The sequence below is a fragment of the Miniopterus natalensis genome, chromosome 7 (genome assembly GCF_054644295.1).
Source record: "Miniopterus natalensis isolate mMinNat1 chromosome 7, mMinNat1.hap1, whole genome shotgun sequence".
In the NCBI taxonomy this organism is placed as follows: Eukaryota; Metazoa; Chordata; class Mammalia; order Chiroptera; family Miniopteridae; genus Miniopterus; species Miniopterus natalensis.
The window spans coordinates 73,459,813-73,482,869 of record NC_142087.1 but is presented as its reverse complement, the minus strand read 5'-3'; the positions used below and the strand labels follow the sequence as shown (position 1 = coordinate 73,482,869).

At 48.9% G+C, this 23,057-nt stretch overlaps 1 long non-coding RNA gene across 1 annotated transcript; it reads right to left on the bottom strand.

The window, feature by feature from the left end:
* Positions 1-20,450: 20,450 nt before the first annotated feature.
* On the bottom strand, positions 20,451-21,935 carry LOC148092808 (uncharacterized). Its single transcript, XR_015714782.1, has 3 exons — positions 21,865-21,935; positions 21,195-21,353; positions 20,451-20,614 (listed from the first exon to the last, which is right to left on the bottom strand). It is a non-coding gene; the product is annotated as an uncharacterized LOC148092808 (long non-coding RNA).
* Positions 21,936-23,057: the final 1,122 nt, after the last annotated feature.

Sequence of the window (23,057 nt, the reverse complement as noted above, 5' to 3'; positions counted from 1 at the left end):
CCCTGGGTCCAGAAGCAGATCAGGCAGACCAGAATCACCCACAGTCCACCTCTAACTGCAGGGTGATTGTTATTCTTAGTCTCTTAGTCACGTTCAGGCTGTAGACCACAGGGTGGGGTGAGAGGATTGCCAAAGGGTGGGGCAATTGTCCCCCCTTCCCCCAGGCAAAAGCTGCCTGGGAAGTACAGGTCTACCTGAGAAAGACAGCCTCTGCATCTGGGGGAATGACTCAGCACAGGAATTCAGATGGCCACCCTCCAGCTCTAGCCCCAGAGCTAGCATTTTCCTCACACAGCTCTAGTCTACTCTGCCCTCCCTCCACCAGAGCTCAAAATGAGTAGCTGACACAAAACTTTGTGCACTGGCCTTTGAAGAGGCTGCCAGCATTTCCAGCCATCACTCCCTGGCACACAGAAATCTCGGTGCTTTTCACAGCTACATCGTATATGGTCACCTTTCTTACTTGTGCTGCTCTGTGCTGAGGAGCCCAGCTTCATGTTTCGAATCCAGACTTCACACTGGGAACACCCCACAACTGAGATAGCCCTCCAGACCTCCAGCTATTACCTCTCGGTGCACAAGTAGCCATCTCTAGCCTCCATACTTTCTACCAGTCTCTAGGCGCTCTCTGCTTTAGGTCCTTGGTTATAAGGGTGCTCTCCAGCTAGTCTTCCGTTGATTATTCAGGATAATTTTTTCCATATTTTACTTGGAATTCCAGTTATGTCCTGGGAGAATGTCAGTGTAGCTTCCACTTAATCCATCGCCATCTTGGAATCCCCCACTTTTAATGACTCTTCTCAGACTACACCCACCAGACACTGAGTTTTCCTCTGAGTGTGTGGGACAGGTCAGGGGACTCCAGGAGGCACTGTGCCACTCCAGAGTCAGGTAGGCAGTGAAGCCGCCACCTGGCGGGGAGGGGAAGGAGGGCAGCACCCGAGATGATGGGCAAAGTGACATCACCAGCTTCAGGAAAGGGGAACAGGCTCACCAGATGGGGTGAGACACATCCTCCCTCCGGCCAAGAAAACCACCCCAGTGTGTCACCACTTGAGCCTCACACTAGGCCTGAGGGTAAACAGCAGGCGGCCTCTCTAAGCCTATAGTGACTGCACTGATAGGAGCCCTAAAGCACCAGAAGAAACCCTCCTGTGTGGACCAGGCTGGGAGTGGACTAGTCCAGGAACAAACAGGGATCAAGCTCAGAGCAGAGCCCAGGGACTCCACGGTGCAAATCAGAGCCCTCCCGTCTGATGCACCTCATGGCAATGAACCACATGTGCTAGAAATGGCTTGGTAACACGTGGGAGAAGAACAAAAAGAAGGGCCACAGGAGGACTCACAGCTCTTGGCTCACGAGGCACAGTCTGGCCTTGGTGTTCTCTAGCTCCTCGACCAAGTGCTGCTTCTCCTCCATGGAGAGGCTACTGGTCAGGCAGAATGTTGAGTCCACGCTAGAGACCTGGAAAGGACTAGGCGGCTGTTGCACTTGGAGGTGCTCCTGCTCCTGAGACAGGTGGGCAGAGAGGGGGGTCTCATCAGCAGGCTCCTGTGCCCAGCACAGTGCCCTCACTAGTACTTGTTGAAAAAGAACCAAAAGATGGAAAAATGTAAAAGAGAGGATGTCAGCTAAGACTGTAAAACCAGCAGGGAGCCAGGAGAATGGTGCTATGTTAGTGAAAACCAAGGATATAGTTAGTGAGACAAAAAGGGGAGTGTGAATGGAGCAGTGTCCCCAAGCTGAACTTCTACCCGGACACAGGTGTCTTGGAGGTGACTGTGCAGTGCAGGGAAAATCCCATGTCCTGACACCCGGGGAACATCCGAGAGGAGGACGGGGTGGTCTGCAGGATTCAGAGGGAGAGTCAGGATGAAGACAGCCACCCAGCACTCGGGCCCCAGGCCCAGGCCCCTCCTCAACCTGTCCCAACAGGCCACTTGGCCATCAGCAAACACACCTCCTGGCATTGGTCTCGCTCACGTAGCAGCCTCTTCAGGAGAAGCAGCATGTTCCTGGAGAAGGCCGCTAACTCCTCTGGGATCACGTCTGCAAGTCTGAAATTCTGCAAGTCCAGCACATTCTCCGGACTGTGGGTCACCTGAGGGCACACACGGGTAGGGTGCTGCAGAGGCCGCACAGGGAGCAGCTCCCGGGAAACCTGAGAGCACCCACCCGCCATGGCCATGCCACGGGGCCTAGGCGCACTCTCCCACAGCGGGCCCATGGCACTGACATTAACAGCTCTCAGCCACAAATTTCCTATGGCCGGCAGGGGGCTCCTGAACAAGTGCTTTCCCAGGCTCTACCCTCACAAACCACTTCTCCCTTCATCACCAGCTCAGAGAGGACACTGATGTTAACACCAGAAAGCTCCTTACAATGCAGTAGTTCCCTCCACAGTCCTCAGGTGTTCTCAGTGGAGCACCATCCATTTACCACACAAAGAAGGTCAATCTTGGGTGTGGGAGAGTCCAAGAGGAATACTATCTTAGTACGCAAAATCTAAGGCAAACATGGCCCCATATTAAAAGACTTAGGTCAGAATGTTGGTACACAACAATCTTCTGTTATTTTTCGGGGAAATATTTCATGATCTAAAATAATTTTCAGGTAAGCCTGTATCTCAGTCCCACTGGCCACTCGCACCACCTGCTTTTCCCCTTCAGCTGGCTCGGAACGCAGGCCCACGGCCACGGCCTTGCCGGGCCACCTCTCCACCGATTGCCAGCCTCTCCTTCTCAACCTGACCCCCCAGAGCAGCCAGAGGCACAAGGTCTCGTTCATGTCCTTGTCATCTCAGTTTGGGAAGATGACTATTCGAGGACTCACGCCACAAAAGGGGAAGACACTCAGGAAACGCACCCAAAAGTTCTTAACTATTAGAGAGGAGTAAATGGAGGTAGAGAATAACTTAAACAACAAAACCCACATGACAACGGGGCCTTCCGGTTACTCAAATGGCACCCACTTCCTTACTTCTCTCCACCTCACAAAGGAAAAGACGGGAGTCAGACGACCTCAGGGAATTAGGAGAAATCTCAGCCAATGATACGGGGCACCCCAAAGGCCAGGATCTGGGACTCAGGGGCTGGGTTCTAGGCCTGCTCCACACCAGGGTCTGGGAAACACCCTTCCTGTCTGAAAAGGGGCTCCCGGGACACAACCCCAGCTGCACATCACTCAATCGAGCAGCTCAAATTAAAGGCTCATGTCGCTCCTCCCGAATTCTCACTCAGTGGGTCTCTTGTGGATCCTGGGCACCTGACTGCCTGAGAAGCACGCAACTAATTCTCAAGTCCCTGCAGCCAGCACTGAATCTGACCATCGCTCAGGATTCTTTCGCCTGCATTCCACCCCCTCTCATTTTAAATATCCTGCTGGTTGAGCAAGACAGACAGCGAGTGGCAAGGACCTAGTCCCCAGATACATACATTTTCAAAACATGGGGACACATAAGGAAAATCAAAAGGCAGAATGATTCTCAGGCCAAGAGGAGGCCACGCACTTGCAGGAATGGCTGAGTGTGTTTCTGACAATGCTGAGTTTCCCCTTGACTGCAACAAGCCACAGCCAGCTCCTGCTCCGGGGCTGACTCGGAACCCAGCCCCGTGGTGCCTGGAGGCCGGGGAACCATCCCACAGCCTGTCCCCGGCATCGGCGTGGGGAGCTCTGTTCACCTGACCCTGCCAGTCACACACCTGCTCCTATGTGCTCCGGCTCCCGTCCTTCTCATGCCTTTATCTAATCTGTCCCATCAGACTAAAGGCCGAACCACATCTCCTAAGACACTTAAACATACAAGGCTTCTTCTGGACGGAGGGTGGGGAAGGCTGTCAGGGAAATAAATTTTCAGGTCGGGGATTGCCCTCACAGGCCCGGTTTCTAGGGAAACCACTTCCCTGACGTTACCACCTCTGCCAAGGTCCATGTCAGAGGGGCTGTCCTCAGTACAGAGCCCTCCGGACCCAACCCCAGGGGCTGAGTCTGCAGTGACAGCCCTTCAGGGACCTGGTGCTTTCTCACTTCCTAAGTGGTGCCAGCTTGTTTCTCTGCCATGTCACCAACAGAAACAAAGAATCTTTCTCGAACATCAACCATCTGAAGCGGGGTGACATGTGCCAGAATACAGTCTGTAAAGGAAACTCTGAGCCCAAACCACTTCAGAGTCATCTGAGAGCACTTAAAAGTAGTCTGAGTCCACATTAGGCAAGAAGACTAGGCAATGGCAGACTTGATGAAGGTGTTGTGAAGAAATTGTTTTCATTTTTAGCCCCATTTCATTTTAGCTTGCTAATGACTACCTGTGGGGTCAAGCAAGTGAGGATACACCCCAATCCCCCTCCAGGCAGTGGAAAGGTGTCCGCCTGGCCAGCTGCCACGAGGAGCAGGGCACCACATACCCAAGGGTTTCCATGTCCTTGAAGGCTAACAAGCCTCACCAGGCTCTGCTTGTCCTGGGTCTGCAAGCAGGCCGTTCCCAGCATGGGTCCCTCCCGTCCCCTCTCTTCTCCTAGATAAGGCCCTAGCCTACCCTGGCCGAGTGCAAGTAATAAAGGCGACATCTCTCCACGCTGCTCCACCGACTGCTGTTTGCAGACTAGCAAAGAACAGAGTGGCAATCTGGGGTTGGAGCTCCGACAAGACCCTACCTTTATAAACAGGGTCCATATTGCTGTGGTGTCTGAACCCTAAAATTAGTAAAATCACCAACAGGTGACATAGGCTTTAAACTTTTCCCTCGTGGAGACAGCCTGCCTCCTGGCTGCAATAGGAGTGGGGGTCCACGGCTCAGCCCCACAAAGCCAGCCACACACCTACCTCCATAATATGGGCCACGAGCCCGGCCTGGGTGGCCATGTCCAGCTCTTGGATCCGGTTTATATACTCCACTCTCCTCTCGCACTGCAGAGGGGAACACGTGTTAATGGAAGCATTTGCCACTGAGGCAACCTGGGCCCTTCCCACCCACAGGAATAGTTTCCAAACGAACTGCCCACCCAGCCCCTGGCTTCCTCCTTTGTAACCAACAATTTGTCCCTTGTCCTCCCTACGGTCCCTTACCCTGGGGGTTTCTCTAGCACTTGCTCTGACCACCTACATCAGAATCACCTGAGGAGCCATCAGGCAGAAGACACTGGAGGTGAAACACAGAAATCTGCACCTGAAACAAGCTCTCTAGGGCATCTTAAACAAGTAAAGATCAACAACACCTAGTGTGCCTGAGCAACACGGTGCTGCTCAGTGCCTGACTGTTGTCCCAGGCACCGCAAGGTCTTGGGTTCAAATCCTGCTCAGGGCACACACCTGGGTTTCAGGCTCCATTCCAGTAGGAGGCATGCAGGAGTCTGCTAATCAGTGTTGCTCTCCCATCCATGTTTTACTCTCTGTCTCCCTCTCCCTTCCTCTCTTTGAAATCAAGGAAAAAACACAAAAAATGAAATAAAATAAAATGAAGAACACCTGCTTCAAGCCAGGCTGTGGCAAACTATATCTTCACAGGGCTGCATGGTAAGAATATCTTAGAGTCTGTCGGCCATTTGCTCTCACCTGTGCCACTTTGGTGTGGGAGCAGCCAGAGGTAACACACAGAGAAACAACTGAGGCTCTGTTCCTGTGAAAGCCTATTTTCTTTTTAATATTCTAAAAAATAATACCTTATTGATACTGAGAGTGGAAGAGAGAGAAAAAAATATATCAATGAAGAGAGTCATTCATGCCTGCCTCCTGAATGCCCCCCACTGGCGATTGAGCCTGCAACCTGGGCATGTGCCCTGACTGGGACTAAACAGCCATCTCCTGGACTATAGGTCAATGAAAAGCTCATTTCAAACACAGGGGGTGGGTCACACTCAGCCCCCAGGCTGTGTGTGGTTTCTGACCTTTGCTCTAGGTGTCCCCACACCAGGGACCATCTGCTAATGGCACCTTGGGCTGAGGAAACCCCACCTGCTTCTTGCCAAAGGTGCCCTGGGACAAGCAGTGGCTACCACCTAATGAGTGCTCCCTTTTCTCAGGAAGCCAGGGATGTGTCACGTTGCGCTTCAGGCAGCTTCCCTCCTGCCTCACTAAGGTGGAGTCTAATCCCCACAAACCCCAACACGAGATGGCTGAGGGCAGGCCTCCTGCCTCTTACCCAAGCCCTACCTGCACAGCGCAGCCCAGCATCAGCACCAGCAGTTTCCTGACTTCCTCGATACTTCGGCCTACATTGAAACAGCAACATATTTAATTAGGCTCATCTGATTATAAAATCTCACTGGTGAGACACCGGTTGGTTGTAGGGGGGAAAATCAGATAAGAAAAAAAAAAAATCCTTTGTCTACTCAGTGCTTCCTACCTGGGTGCACACAGCCCATCTGTTTTCTACTTGTGCGTTTGTGTATTATTTAAGGCAAGCGAGAATTCTGTGCACAGCTTTCACTCACCAGATAGTGGATCTTTGCCGATCATCATGACGTTCGGCAAACGCATGACTACGAGCTGCTCGAGAACATCCTACAGAAACAAAGAGGAAAAGTTACCACTGAGAACAGGAAACAAAACTAAAGAGGCATTAAGAAAATGACAGGATGAGCGTGCGGCCACTACACGGTCACTGTGAGCAAGCCACGTGCGAGGAAGGAAAACTTAGGATAGAAACCATGTGAAAAGTCCAAGCTAACTGCACTTCTGCCTGGATCACAACCAAATACGCATCATGTCTGCTTATGGACAGAGACCTGGGGTCAAAGAAGATGTGTTAATGCCAGGACCGCAGGGTCAGCTGTGAGTGTCTTTTTAAAAGGTGTCTTTATTTATATGCTACGGTCTGCTTGTGCAATTGAAAATGCAGAATGAAAATGAAAGAGGTGCTGCTGGGTGTCTATAACCGACCATGCAGGACGCTGGCGCTCAGCAGGTCTCCGGGACACGATGTGAATCAGGAGGCTTCTCTCCTGTACAGCAGCCCCTTCCCTGGGAGAGGGATAAGTCACAGCTAATCTGCACCCATCGCAGAGCTGGTGTGGGAGACCAGCTGCCTTCTGGCCCTCGGACCAAGGGCCTTTGACAGCGGGCCCAGCCACCAGCCAAGCCCCTTGCCGGGGTGTCTCTGACAAGCCCTCCTGGCACTGTGGCAGCTCACACCCGCACCCACCGCTGCGTTCCCGAGGGCCTCAGGCCAGGTCGTCTTCCCTGAGCAGATGGGACTTGGATCTTACAAATCAGAAGATACAAATTAAATTTTATGGAAGACGAGGAAGGGGGTAGGTTCCATAAGCATTCCTGGCCTCACGAAATTGGTTGTTATAGAAATCTGCACTGACAAAGCAACCTTAAACCTTTTAAAAACAGGTTTCCAAATTTTCTCAGGAGTCTCTCTATTGCATAGCTCGCTGAAACTTTACATTCAGTATCCTGCCAGCAAGCACTGATAAAGGAAAAGGGGATGATTACACAGCAGGGCCAATGGAACACCCTACAGCTGACTCCTGTGAACAAGCTAGAGGCTCGTCGATGACTGCCCTGGCCCAACATAACCCTCGTGTGCTCCCATATCTCCTTCAACCCCTTGAATTGCTGCTGTACAAAGACTCGCTGAGCTGTGGCCAAGAACATCCTCCAGGTTCCTCACGAATTCCAGCCACTCCCCGTGTGACTGGTGCTAGAGGCCACACTGGCGACCCAAGGCTCATCTCTGGGGCTCTCACAGCACCAGACACCCGTGCTTTGCACACCACACAGCTCAAACAACATTTGCTGGAAAAGTAAAGACATCGAACATCTGAACCTTCTCACAAGGTAAAAAGAAAAAGATGAAAATGACAAAAACACACCAAGTGTCAGCAAGGAGATGCCTAAATGTGAATACCATTTCCTCCAGGATTCCCGTGGGGAAAGGTTTGAGTGAAGACATTGCTAGGGGCAAGGAGCAACTGTTTGAGTGAAGTCGGTGTCAGGGGCACAGAACACCTGGGGCACCAAGAGCTGCCCTCACCTGGTAGAAGGTCTTGATATTTGTGACCAGGATGCTTAAGTTCTCAGTCCGGAGGTTAATATCACTGTTCACCTGCTGGTTGATGGGTTTATATCCAGGCCTGGGATCGCTAGGGAAAGAAACATGGCAATGGAAATGGCGTCTCCCCACATTGGCCACACCTCCCTTCCAGTGGCATGTAGTCCTCTCCAAGTCTAGGCTAGTGTGAGGCTGTAAGGCGTGTGGCTCAGAAACACAGGCGTCCTTACTGAGGAGGAAACCTTAGTCACTCACAGATGCTCCCGACCAACCCCTGACACATTTTGTAAGCAGACACTGTCCCTTATAGTTCCTTGATCCCCAAAAAGTGTGATTTGTGTTTTTTTTTTCATTTCATTGCTTAAACCACATGAAATAGCTGATTTTGAAGTTAATTGCACCCTCTACAGTTCTAAATGTCCTTCATCAATCAAGCTGCTAACACACTGTCCTGCAGTTCTTCCCACCCCAACGAAGGGCGGCAAAGGCCCTTATACTGAGATATCACTGGCCCAGGGGCAAGGACCCTCCCAGAGCAACTGCAGGTCTCCTTTTACAACCTGAAAACAAACTTGAAGACAACTTACATTTCTACCATGATCTGGTTAAGAAAGATGCCATCGACCAGACTCATGTAAACCCTCAGGTTGTCATCGTTGCTGCCTTCAAAGGGTCGCAAGGTTTTGACCTGGAAGGAGCAGGATGCAGAAAGGCAGGAAAAGTCACCCCACACACATTATGAAGCTCTTCAGGACAACCGCAGCCTGCGGGCTGAGGGGTCACCCAACGCCCACCCATGCTTCAGTAGGCTCCAAGCCCACCTTTCTTCAGGGCCCCTCTCCCTGCCCTACTCCAGGCAACAGATTCGAGACAGCGGGAGGGAAACTTTCTCCCCACTTTTTCCCAGTGTCCCAGAACAGGAAAGAAATGAAAAATAAAAGGAACTTTTCAACAAATTACTCACACCTGATCTATTACAAATCACTGTGCCCACCGCAGATTGTATACATTCCCACTCAGACGTGCCCCAAGGCCCGCCCGTCACCACCATTCACCACCTGATCTCAGTTCAAAAACTACACAAGGATATTTTCTGGGGAGTCCTTTACGTGAATGGCCAAGCGACAGGCCTGGGGTGACCACTCAGACCTTGTCTCCTCCTGGAACGGCAGCCCAGCACCCTGATGGGAACAGGCCCACCCTCTCCCAGCCCAGGGCCGGGACGCTACAGGGGGCACACGCTCCCGAGTTGGAAACGCCTCCCGAACCCAGGCCCTGGTCTGGACCCCACACCTGCTAAGACCCCGGCGTGCTGGGACTTCCCCGGGGTCCCAAGGGGCAATAGTCGGGTCTGTAGGGACCACAGGCAGGCGGGAGAAGGGCCGGAGCACCAGCGTAGTAGGGAGCCTGGCTACTCACCCACGCGATGAGGGGGCCGTGAAGAAAGAGCTCCAGGAGCTCCCTGCTCGCATCATCCATCCTCAGGCTTCGCCCACTGTGTTGGGCCCAAGGTCTCTGTACCAGAGTCTCTGCGCCCGACGTCTCTGCACCAACTGGCTCTGCACCTACTGGCTCTGAGCCCAACTGCTCTGTGCCCCACCTTCCACTGTTTCTATGGCCACTGTCCCCATGCCCGCATCCCACAAGCCTCTGCCCCCACATTCCGACTGGCCCTGGCACTCAATGCTGCCCGGCCTGGGCCATGGGGGCTCACGCCCCATGCTAAGCACCGTGGAGTACATAAAATACTGGGCTCTCCCCATGCAACTTAAAATCTATATGCGCACATAAAATACAAAGAAATAGAAAAATTATATATCTACATTATAGGATTATAAATGGAAAATCGCCATTTAAACCTAATCTTGTCCATCCCCATTTTTAAAAATTATTTTTTCTATCAGCCGAATTACAGAAATGTGATCAGTTCCTTTAAGGCAAGAGTGTATTCATTTGATTTTGCTAAGTCTTGCCTAGTATCTCAGCTTGGGCTTGCCGCTCCCCATCGACTGTGAAAGGGGACGCTCCAGTTAGTAGTTCATACATCAGGACACCTAAACTCCACCAGTCAACTGCCTGCAAAACAATTTTATAGAATATTAACTAACATGCAATTTATAGGAAAGAAAAATAAGCAAAATAAAGCTGCATATTTAGAAGATATTTTAACAAAAATATTTTGTACATAGCTTTCTCTACAAGGACTATTAAATTAGCATATGCAAGAGAAACATTTAGAGAACAAATATGCAGGTATCCTCAGAAAAGAATTTAAACATTTAGTCTGTCAATCAATGAGCTAAAAGTGTTGTAATTATTTTGTAAACTAGTAATGGCTCTCCTTTGGATAATTAAAAATGAATTTTTAAAAACGTTTTTAATTGATTTCAGACAGAGGAAAGGAGAGAGCAGAAAGAGAGATAGAAACATCAATGATGAGAGAGAGTCAGTGAACCTGCACACCCCCTGCTGGGGATCCAGCCTGCAACCCGGACATGTGCCCTGATGGGAAATCGAACCTCGATCTCCTGAATCAACCTCTGAGCCACTCTAGTCAGACAAAAAAAAATATTTTTCATATAAAAGAAATTAAAAATTTTTTAAGTAAATGAAATCTTTGGACTCAAGATAGAGGGAGGGAAAAAGTACCGATTAGTATTTTTATTAATATTGAGCTCCGATAAATATTATAAAATTACTTAAAGTCAAAGAACAAAAATGAAAATGTAAAAAATCCCACCTATAGGTGTTACTTTTTTCATACCAACCTAAATCAGTTCCTCTTATAGAGCCTATCTCATAAATCGAATGGCCTTCATTTGCAGAAAGCATGCTGACATTTAAAATAAAGGAAAATAAAATGGGAATTTACTGGGAAACAAATTTATAAATGTAGTTACCAGAAATGAGAACTGAGCAAATTATATATAATTAAAGGAATCCTGATCTACTGAAAAATACTTCTTTTATAATTATGCAAAACAAGATTTCAATAATGGTTGAGTGTGTGAGCTTATGCCAGTGAGATATTAACTGGATGCTAAAACTTTATGTTATTTATCTATTTTTCAATATGTCTTTGTTGATTTGAGAGAGAGAGGAAGGGAGAGAGCGAGAGAGAAACATCGATGACCAGAGTCCCTGAACGGCTGCCTCCTGCACGGTCCCTGCTGGGGATCGAGCCTGCAACCCGGGCATGTGCCCTGACCAGGAATCGAACCTGCAGCTCCTGGGTCACAGGTCGATGCTCAACTGCTGAGCCATGCCAGCCGGCCGGGCTCCATGCTAACATCTTCAACTCTCTGCTTCCAAATGTCAGGGCCAAGGTTTCAGAGAAATGATGCAAAACCCATGAGCCTAGACCTATTTTACAGAGAAAACATATCAATGACATAGAAAACAGGCTCAGGCCGACTGAAACCACAGGAAGTGAGTGCAAGGCATGCGTGGTGACCAGCTCGCTGCACACTGTGTGTCTCACGGGAGCAGCTCAGAGCCATCGAGGTGCTCCATGGGCTCCCCGTAACTTAGCTGTATTCTGGACCTCAGGGTGCAGAAATTCCAGGAGTAATATAAGGTTTTCTTTCCTAAAAACGGGTGCCATGCCTTGGCTTGTGTGGCTCAGTTGGCTGGAACATCATTGCCTACACCCAAAGGTTGTAGGTTCAATTCCCAGTCAGGGCACCTATCTAGGGTTGGGTTCAATCCCCAGGTTGGGGTAAGTCCGGGAGGCAACCAAAGGATGTTTCTCTCTCGCATGAATGATTCGTTCTCTCCCTTTCCCTCTCTCTTCCCTTCTTTCTAAACTTAATGAGCATATCCCCGGGTTAGGATTAGGAAAAAAATTGGTTCCATTAGGTCTTAGAAGGTAATTTTCCAATTTGAATAGTTATCAATTCTTACCAAATTTCCCAACAGTTTCAAAGAATATCTTCAACCTAACTAAACCAACAATTCAATTATTTTCTTTCTATGAGCTCTTTTCCTGCCATGTGAGTGAGACCCTGAGAATGTTCTGTTGCTGGATTGGAAACCAATTGACACAGCTCTACAATCTGATTCCTAGTCATGAAAAGTAGAAGGACAGGCTTTAAACATGATAAGCCATCAGCAAGCATTCTCCACACTTAAAATATCTGTGCTGTGCATGAGAGGTTTAGAAAGGGGATGAGGGAGAGGGGAAGCAAAAAATAGTCCGAATCCCTTATTTGGAGAAAGTTATTAATAAAGCAAAAGTGTTAGGAAAGAACTGGACAGGCCTGCAACCATTAATACAGGAAATAAGTGTATGTGACCTAGCCCAGCCGGCGTGGCTCAGTGTGGAACAATGACCTATGATCCAAGAGATCTCAGTTGGGTTCTCTGTCAGGGCACGTGCCCAGGTTGTGGGCTCGATCCCTAGTAGAGGGCAGTAGGGGGCATGCAGGAGACAGCTGGTCAATGACTTCTCTCTCCCTCTCTCTCTCTGAAAACAGCAAGGAGATAGTTAAATAAATGTATATACACATATATATATATGTATATATATTTGTGTGTGTGTATATATATGTGAATCAGGCCTCTTCAAGGCCTTAATTTTGCACATAGAAAGGAAAGGGGGGAGGGAAAACTGACCTCTTTAGAGGGCTTAGGAAAACAAACTTAGACTATCTTGGATTATCTTTTTCTCCGAGGATTGTTACGATGCTTATGTCTGTTGAAGAGACAATCAAGAAAGCCTCCAGCATCTCAAACTTAAAAGCAGAAATTGGGAGGAAGAAAATAAGAAAGATTCCCTTTTCAAGGATCTCTTAGAAAGCAAATATCAACTGTAGGTGAAACAGCCAACGATACGTCTCATGTATTTTTCTCACAAAAATCAGTAATGTCAATACACACTACTTAAAATCATCCTCATGATGCAGACAGCAACACGGGACACTTGGTGCCCTCAGTGACACCTCTGTACTGTATTGTACTCTGGCTCGGCTGTGTCCTAAAAGAGCAGGGCCCATGCAACAGAAAATGCATGATTTTTGTTTTCCATAGAGTTGCAGCTGGTGCTTTGCTTAAGATATAGACTCTTATCATGGCAATTACATAAAAATTATTACTTGAAGAATTAGTTGCTTTTGAAGTTTCCTTTAACAAAGACTGTTACTCTATAAAACAAGAAATTACCCTCACCAACAAAACCTGAATAAAGGGAAACCTAGAATGTCCTCACCGTCCTATTATCTTTTTCCGCCAAAACACTAGATATCACAGTGTGTTCATGTATACGAAGCAAAGGACAGAAACATAAAGACAACAAGAAAGGGGACTCTGCTGAAGGCTGTGCCTGAGTTGTTATACTTTGGTTATCACACCTAAGTTATTACACATTTTAGAGAGGTATATAAAGAAGTGTCAGAAACAGAACACACTCTGTCATGTCCCCAATCTCCCCTCTGACAGTATCTGGTGCCACATATTCAATAGTGCCACGAAACGAACATGCTCGTTCAGCCTGAAACAAACAAACAAAAAGGGATTTGATCTCAAGCTGGGATGATAAGTGACAGAAAGGAAGTTCATGCTCCATGTCAGTGGTGGAGATGAACTGCTATGTGCAGCAAAGCAACGTAGTGGCAGAACCCACCTGAGACCCTCTTCTCACCAGGACGGACCATCAGGTCCAGTCTGAGTCCTGGGTAAGTGAAGCCCTCCCGGCCTGAAGCGCGCAGCCTCCACTCACCCGAGCGCCACCCGCCAGCTCAGGAGTCCATCGCCCGCCCTTCTTCTCTGCCTGTGTGCGGAGTTCAACTCCTGCTTCCTGCAGCCATTCTTTTCTGTAAGAGCGCAAACAGTCCAAGAGGAGTAACAGGAACTGTCTAAGGCTTTACTACGGATGACTTTGTTTCCAGCCAGGCAAGACTAGAAAACTTGGAGGGGAAGGCAGGCCAAATGCTAAGGAGGGGGACAGGGAACCAAAGGAGGGAAAACCTGTCCTCCCTCTCCACCTTGTCTGGGTTTGGCACTGCTAATAGATTGTCTAGTGATGGCGAGCAACCTGTTTTGAAAACAAGACTTTCTCATAAAGACAGCTGTTTCTCCTTTATAGAGTTTTAAAAAGGGATAATTTTTATATCTGCCAAAAACTAATTTCAAAAACTGAAGGAGCCCTGGCCAGTGTGGCCCAGCAGTTGGAGCATCAGCCTGTGGGCTGAAAGGCCTCGGGTTTGATTTCCGGTTGGGGTACGTGCCTGGGTAGCAGGCTTGACCCCTGGCCCAGGGCAGAGCGCATGTTGGGGGGCAACTAATCTATGTGGATGTGTGTCCCTCTCTCTCTGCCTTCTAGCTCTCACTCAAATCAATAAAAACATTTAAAAAAAAAAAGGGGGACATCGGCTCCCCGGGCTGACCTTCCGGAACACAGGGGAAGGCTGCCCAGTGCGCGGGGACAAAGCCATTGCGGGGGGGCCTCTCCGTCCCGCCAGCGGGGACCAGGCAGGTCCTTGCTCCTCCCTGGGGCGTCCACGACTCTCTGGCCTCAGGGCCTGCAGCGCCCTCCAGGGCGGCCGGGCGCTTCCCCTCCCTGTGCTGAAGCCCACGACCCGTCCTCCAAGGTCACCAGCGCCTGGATCAGGGCGTCGGCCCCCGACCCCCGCTGCCCGAAGGACGCGCAGTGGTGGGACCCCTGTCGCCCCCACGAGGAGCGTCGGGCGGCTCCACGAGGGACAAGGAAGGTCGGAGGGTGAAGGGCAAGGCCTCAGGTCCCCACCACAGGGGGGTCGACTCCCGCGGAGCAGCGCAACCCCACCCTCTGCAGAGCCTGAGCAGGAAGGCGCCTGGGCCCCGCCCCCGGCGGCCTTGGGGCCTCTCTAGGCTGCAGAGGCTCCCTCTCGGTGGCCCCGCCCTGAGGCCCCGGGGTCCAGGCCTTGCTGAGTCAGAGTGCAGGGGAAGGGAGGCCAGGCGGGCTTAACCCGGGTTTCCACTGTGTGAATCATATCTATTTTTTAATTTAAATCTATCTTCATTGAGTTGAGGGAGAGGGAGGGAGAGAGAGAGAGAAACATCAATGACAAGAGTCATTGATTGGCTGCCTCTTGCAGAAACAAAATCAAAGCCCTGCTCCTGGATTCCCAGTGTCTCTCATCTCCATCGCCAGCTGTGAGAAGAGTTCAGCCTTGTCTTCATCAGGCCCGGAAATAGCGCCGGTGCCCAGACATCTTGCACCATTTGCTCCGATTATGTCATCCCAGGTACAAGCCACAGGCACTGTGCCCAGGCCCGGCCAGCCTGCTGCACACCCCGGAGGCCTGCTAGGGCCGCAAGGCTGCTGCAGGGAGACCGGGCACGGGAACAGGGCAAGCCCCGTGTTACAGGGCCAGCGAGCATGTCTGAAACTGTTAAAGGCAATTTGGTGCCATTGAAGCACTTCACAGAATTACTTTAGAGGAAGCTCTCCAATTTACACTTTAGCCTTCTTCCACTAGCAAGGGTTCAGAAAAATAAGCATTCATCTGATTTATCATTTTTAAAATGTTTTTATTGTTGCAGAGAGAGGAAGAAAGAGGGGGAGGTAGAAACCTCAATGATAAGAGAGAATCTGATCGGCTGCCTCCTGCACGCCCCCTACTGGGGATGGAGCCTGAAACCTGGGCATGTGCCCTGACCAGCAATGGAACCCTGATCTCCTGGTTCATGGGTCGGTGCTCAACTACTGGGCAACACTGCCTGGGCTTATTTACCACTTTTTAATGTAAAAACAGTCTTACAGCAATGTTATAGAAGTGGTAGTATTCCCCTACTCTGTTGGCTGAAGGTTAAGCTCAGAGACAATGAATGTAATAAATTTATTGAAACTCTGTAATCGTGAATGTATTAAACTACTTAATTAGCCCTAGCCGGTCTGGCTCAGTGCTAAGAGTGCCATTCTGAGGACTGAAGGGTGCTGGTTTCCATCCGGCCAAGGACATATATACCTGGGTCCCAGACTCTATCCCAATCCCGATCAGGGCACATGCGGGTGGTACCCAGTCCATGTGTGTCTCTCACATGCATGTTTCCCTCTCTCGTTCCTCCTTCCACTCCCTCTGAAAAGCAATGAAAAAAATATCCTCAGAAAAGGATTTTAAAAAAGAGGGAGAGTGACGGAGCAGTGTGAAAGCTGCCTTTCTCCTCGGAGTGATGGGGTGTCACTGAGGGTTTGGGGAGTGTGTGGAGAAGGGGGTTGACAGGGTGAGATCCGTGTCCTCAAAGCTCACTCTGGCTACAGGGTGGAGACAGACCTGAGCAGGTGCAAGGAGCAGTCAGGTGGCTATGGAGGTGTTCCGGGGAGCTCATGGTTGTATGGACAGTGGTGAGGGGCCTAGGGCGGCAGGTGGGGGTGTGGGGAGTGACAGCGGAGAGAAGTGGGTGGATTTAAGGTATTCAGAAGCTATAAATGGCAGGGCTCACCCAGGTGCCATGTAGGGATGCTTGGGGTTCTAGAAGATGGTGGAACCATCACCTGGCCAGTGAGCCCTGGAAGAAGGCCAGGTAGGTGGGGGAAGGGGCCTCAGCATCCAGGTGTTGATCTAGAAGAGGCCTGGGTGGTTCTGTGAGTCATCTGCACAGGTCCTGTGCCAGGAGCTCCAGGAACAGGCCTGGAGGAGGGAGCCTCTGCAGAGGAGACAGAAGCAGCCTCCAGGGGGCGGAGGGAAGCCCCCCAAGCTGATGGTGGAGCCAGGGCAGAGGCCTCAGGGCGGTGGTGACCAGGCTGACGCTGAGGTGCTGGCTCCTGCATCTTGAGTCCTTCCCTTTGATCTGGATGAAAACTTAAAACACCCCGGGGCTTTCAAGGAGAGGGAGGTGGCTTCTTAGAGCCAGGGAGAGTCTTTCACGGGGAAAATGCAAGTTGCCTTTTGGAGGCTCAGCTCCTGAGAAAGGTTCAAATACAGGGATCCCTGGGTTTTCGAAGGTACTCGGTTCCCGAAGACGGTTCGAGTTCTGAAAAGTTGGAAAACCGAGGGGTCCACAGCCCACAGCCAGGCCTCAGGATCTGGCCTCAGCGGACACCGCGGGGCATGTTCAACTTCGGAGGCGGGATCGAGAACCGAAGCGCTTCCTTCGGGGACCCGGCGATGGTGACCCGAAAAGTTCGGCAGCAGAGACGGGCGAAACCCCGGTACCCCTGTATCGCAGCTCAAGGCTATTTGTACCTCTGAGAGTCCTTGCAGCTTGGAAACGTCGTGCACCCAGAGCTTTTGGTGGCTAAATAAAGCTGAGGAAAGAACAGAAAACCTGAGAAAGGACAAAAGAGCCACTGAATTTCCCAGCGCCCGACAGCAACCGCCGCTGGGGCCTCGGCCCCCTTCCCGCCATGTCCCCCCTGTGCGGGCGCATCCTGGGCTCCCAGAAAGTGTGCACACACTTGAAGAGCTGCTGGCTCCACTGATGTTTCCCTCTTTCCAGGTTTATTTAACCCATTGGCATACAGAATTATTCAAAGTGGGTATACATTTGGGGGACACCTTGTGTATATGTAGACAGGGAATTCAATGTTACCTTGCTTGAAAGATATAATTTTTAATCTTGCTTTTTGTACTTAATATTTTATCATAAGCCTATCCCTAAATAATTGCAAATGTTATTTTAAATTCTTCCTCCATGTCTCCTCCCCCTTTTCTATTTTCTGGAAAATGTCTTCATTTTGCCCTCTCATTTACCTGGCTAATAAATCCTGAGCTAGCTGCTGGGCAACTGACAGTATTCACTGCAAAGGGATACGGTCTGTGTGCAATAAAATAAAGAAGAGAAAAAAATGTTGGGAAGACAAATCTCACACGTGTCCGGTCCCCAGCCTGTGTGTCCCAGGGGCCATGATCTCTGAGAGGCTGAGCACTTGCGCTGCTTTGGCAGATGCTCCGGGAGAGAGGAACCACCTGCTTTCCCGCCGCCCACTCCTCTGGGCCAAATGCTCCAAACAGCTGCTCCCCGGGCAGTGGGTCATCAGGGCTCACTGCTGCGAGCAGAAAAAGCCAAGCCTAGCCAATCTCAACAGAACAGGCTTAGTTGAAAGGATGTTAGCTAGCACACCCCACCACCGGGAAGGCTGGACACCCAGCTTGACACAAAGAGCCACTCAGTCAAAGTTAGTCATTAACCCTGACAGTGCCCTCACCCCAGGGAACCAACCGGCTGGGAACCAACAGACCTAATCCTGTCCCCTGGGAGATCCCAGTTTAGCAAAGTCAAGTGCTAGAGTGAGTGGCGAGGCCCAGGTGTTGTGCTGAGTGCATGTCAGCTTGTCCTGGAGGGTTGGGCAGGTGCCTGAGACTGGGACACTTGACATTGTCCTGAAGGACAAGAATGGATCAGTGTAGACCAAAGTGCGGAGAGCCCTCTGGGCAGAGGGAATTGCCGGTGGTGGCAAGCATCCTGCCCTCTTGCTCCGACCTGAGTGCCCAGAGCCTAGCACACTGCCTGGAATAGTACGTGTTTAATAATAGGAGTCAGATGGATGAATGAGCTAATTTCAAAACCACCTTACATTTTAAAACAAAGTCACATCTCTGTTCAAACTCTCCCCATCTGGCTTGACCCTGATAGGATTGACAGATTTAGCAAATAATTTTCTATAAGTATGTGTTACGCAATATTTGGGACATACTTGTACTAAACTGGTATTAGTTGTTCATCCGAAATTCAGCTTTAACTGGGAGTCCTGTACTGTATCTGGCAGCGCTACACCCAGAGCAGCAGCCCTTGGATAGGCCCCACCTAACCTGCACTTTTCCCCTTTTCCCTCCCAACAGCCCCCCTCCCCAAGCTTCCTGATCCTTGCTCACTGGCCCTGTAGCAAGAAAGCTGAGAGGATTTCTTCTAGGAGCCTCACGGGTTCTGCAGAATGTTTGGGTCAACAGGCTGCAGAATTGTTTCTTCCCCTGTCTTCACAGCGACAACTCTTATGTCCTCATAGCACCATTGCATGTGGAATCTTGCAAAGGCAGTTCTGTGGGGGCTTTTTTGTTGTTTTTTTTAAGGAAATTTGACATGTACCCAGTGCTTCAGAAACCTGCTTATATTAGAAGCTGTATTCCTTCCCACCTGTAGTAGCTCATTGAATCATTTGACTGTAGGTTACTTTTTCCTAGTTGCTAATGATGGTATAAGCTTGATGTTTACTCCGCAGTGGCTACCACACAAATCAACAAATAGGATGTAGTGTTTCTCTCTGCCTGTTCCAATCAGTGCCCCAGCCCTTGAGCGAACCACTATCTTCACTTTTAACATCATCAACTAATATGCTTTTCTCAGAACCTCACAGAAATGAAGTCATGTGGCATGTAAAAGTAAAGAATAATACAGTTATCATTTCTTCCTTGGTTATCCTTATGGTATCCAAACTAAATACCCTTGATTGTAAAGACAATTTTTGCCTTCCACAGGCAGAAAGAGCTCACTCAATGCCCTCTTCCCCATTTCAATTTTTCAACTGCCAAAGGGTTTTTTCCTCTCTCTTTGTGTATTTATATGATTCTTTTCATCTTACTTTCTCTGTTACATTTGGGTTGTGTCTCCCTTCCTTTCTCTGTCTCTTTATCTATGTTTCTGCTTCACTCTTTCCTTTCTCTCTTGGCCAAGCTGTTTTGCATTTTGCGCCTTATTGTGAAAGGGGTCTATGCCTGGTTATAATTTCTTTCCTTCTGCAATGTCCCAAGCCGTGAGTGTATTGCATGGCACACGGTGCCCCGGGCAGCGCCCCTGTGAATGTCCTGAGGCAGCAGGATAGTAATTACCAAGCCTGCTGCCTGGGAGCAAGATATTCCTTCCCTTTCGCTGAAGTCACTTGAAGGTCAAGAGAATCGAAAAAACCAAAACCTGCGATCCAGTGAGTGTTGTTCCCATAAACAATGAAAATAACTTCCTCAAATCCTTGTTACTGGAGCCAGAAGAGCAGTGGGTTTTTAAAAATATATTTTTAGTGGGTAGCGTGGAAAATCTGAAAATTCAGAGCAACGTTTCTCCCGTGAAATACAACCAGTATCAGTTGATCTGATTTATCATCCCAAGCATTTGCTTGAATGTGCTTTCTATTTTATTACTGACTTACTTTAAAAGAAAGAAAAAGTTAGGCCTCGGGGGAAGGTATCTTGGCGTCAAGAGAAAGGATTCCCGCGCCAGTCGCAGTCAACCCCGCGCACCCTCGCGGGGACTCCCCCGCCTCTCCCTCCGTGTCCAGCGGGCTCCACACAACCCCGCGCACACGGACACCTGAGGCCGCGCCCCAGAAATGCGTATTGGTCCCCATATTCGAGGACATGCGATCGCATCCAGCTACAGGAGAGCTATGAGAAAAATAAACATGTCCTCACGCCGCAACTGAATTAACTGCAGCCCGTGGCATTTGGGGCTGAAACATGTAACAAAAGCCCTGGACTCAGAACTTTCCTCTTGGAAAGAGCTGAAACTTAACTGGTTGTTCTAATTCCATTTTGACATCTGCTGAAGGAAAAGTCTCCTGGGTTGAGGCTGTCATGGCCAGGCTTGTTTCATCAGCTCGATGCCACAGTGCTTGTGCAGAGGAGAGACCCTGCCCCTCTGTCCATGGAAACTCTTGATAGATCTGCACATAGAGATGAGAGGAAAGGAGCAGCCAGAGGCAGAGACGGCTGCAGGGATTTTTAAGATTAGATAGAACTACGAGAGATTCACTCTGCACTCAAGTAGGGTTATAGATACAGACATAGCTTTATATTTATACATTACATATATATTCAACTGGCAAATATCAGAATTTTAAAAATATTTACACACTCTGGAGAAATATGTATTAGAAATATGAGCATAAACTTAATGGGTCCACACAGTCTCATTCGAAGTGTACCTGAAATATATCTTGATAAACATAAAATATCAAGTAAAGGAACTACTGACATTTAATCATTGCATGCAATAAATTTTTACAATTTATTCAGAGTATGTGTTTCCATATTGTAAGGTATTTGTGTGTGAGTGTGTGTTTTTGTCTGGTTTTTTTCCTGCCTGTTTTTTTTTAATGGAAAAGAGAAAGAGAGATTTAAATAAATAGAAAAAAGAGACCAATACAGCAAGACTGTCTTTCTGATAGTCTATAATCAACACCAGGACTTGATGTGACCATGGTCGAGTATGATTTGGTAGCACAGAGTGTGATGATTTGGATGATTCTGGCACTTGCACCTTACGGAAACACTTCTGAGGAATACTCACTCGACTCAACTGGAATGCAAATTGAGGTTGCTCTCTGCTAGAAGTTTCCACTGCTTCCAATCTGGTGTGGATGCAGATAGAAGCCATAAACTTGGTTAGGCACTCTGACTCTCCCACACAGGGTCTTAGATAAATGAGGCATTGCAAATTTCTGAAAATCTGCTGCAAAGGCCGGAAAAAAGGCAAAGAGACATAATCACAGTTAAGAAGGAACTCTGAGCTTTCAAATATGATTTTCTTCGATGAAAGGAGAGTCATAGTCCACTGCCTTAAAAACTTGAAGCAGTTTTTTCAAAATATAAACAAAAGAAAGTAAAGATACACAATGAAGAAACACCACCAGGAGGCTCAGAGATAACTTACAGTTTCTTTATAGAAAACTATTAAAAATTATGGGTAATATAACTGTTTATATAGACAAAACTACTAGAATAGGGAAAGAGGAATATTCAGACAATTTCCTGACTGTTGAATCAAGTTTCTATCAAGAGTACTTTTATCTCCCATATTATTTGTTTTAAATGTTCCAAGGGAAAATAGGATACAAACATTTCAAGGTGTTCTAGACTTCACCTTTAAATCAATTAATCACATGCAGAGTTTAAAGGTATATTTTACTATCTGTTCCTGGGCCGAGAGCTAGAAGAATAAATCATGGTTCTGGACTCACGTGTTCAAGACCGTTAGCACCTGCGCCCTTCTGCACACCGGCCTAACCTCAGTTTCCTCTCCTGAACTCCAGATCAACCAGCAAAGAAACATGAGGAGGAGTCTCAGCCCTTCGTTAGGCCTCGTTTCGTTTGCCGTTCTGGGGCTGCCCAGACAGCTCGGTGGTGATGGCAGCAGTGAAGAAGTCATGTTGGCCACTTCAAGACTTTTTGCTGTTGCCAGACTTTGGGTGAGGCATCTGCTGTTTGGTGCTCTCAGGGCTTCCAGAGGCTCTGTGGGGCTTGACAACTATCCCTGAGGCACTAAAGCACTTCACGCGGAACAGGGATAAGAAAACCCTTTCGGCTGCCATGTGATGGCTGCATCTTTCCGCTTTGGCCTTGTTCCAACACCTGCTGTGTATTCCAAGATCGAAATACTTTGCTGTCACTGCGGATCTGCATGTCAAACAAAGGCCTGTTTTGGGGGGTGACAGAATTATACTATTCGCCTCCTAAAGCCCGGCCCTGACTTCATTACAGCATGTCCACTAGAGCCTAAAATTCTAACTGAGGGGTCACTCTGGTAGCCCTGGAGGCTCATCTTTCTGAGGTTTCTCATTTGGAAATGCTTGTGCCTCGTCCTATAGCAAGGGGGTTGAGAGGATTTCTTCTAGGAGCCTCACAGGTTGTGTGGGATGTCTCGGTGTCGGCAGGCTGCACAATTGTCCCTTTCCCTTTCTTTCGTTGACACTGACATCATTAGGCCCTCGTAGCACCACTGCATGCAGAGTCTTGCAAAGGCAATGCTGTGGTGTTAGTTGTGGGCTGGCATTTTCCCCCGTCTGGGTATCAAAGGGAACTATGAGTAAATTAGAAGCCCCTTCCAATGTCTGTTCTATTTACAAGTGATTCAAAATTTCAAAAACTGTAAGATATATCTTCTCACTGCACAGCCTGCGCCGTGATTGACCCAATCAGTTTCTGGGGTAAAAAGAAATAACAAGAAAGGCGGGAAAGGGAGGAGCAGCTGTTGCTGCTACAAATGAATGTATGCTATGGAGAACATAAAATTGAGGAACATGATGAGAGCTCCTGAGAACTGTCAAAATTTGTTTTGGTGCAACCAAGGTGGCAGGTGAGGCTTAGGATGAGGATCTTGTGCCAAGGCCTTCAGGGTTCCACTTCTGCTCTGCTCTGAGTGCTGAGCTGGTCA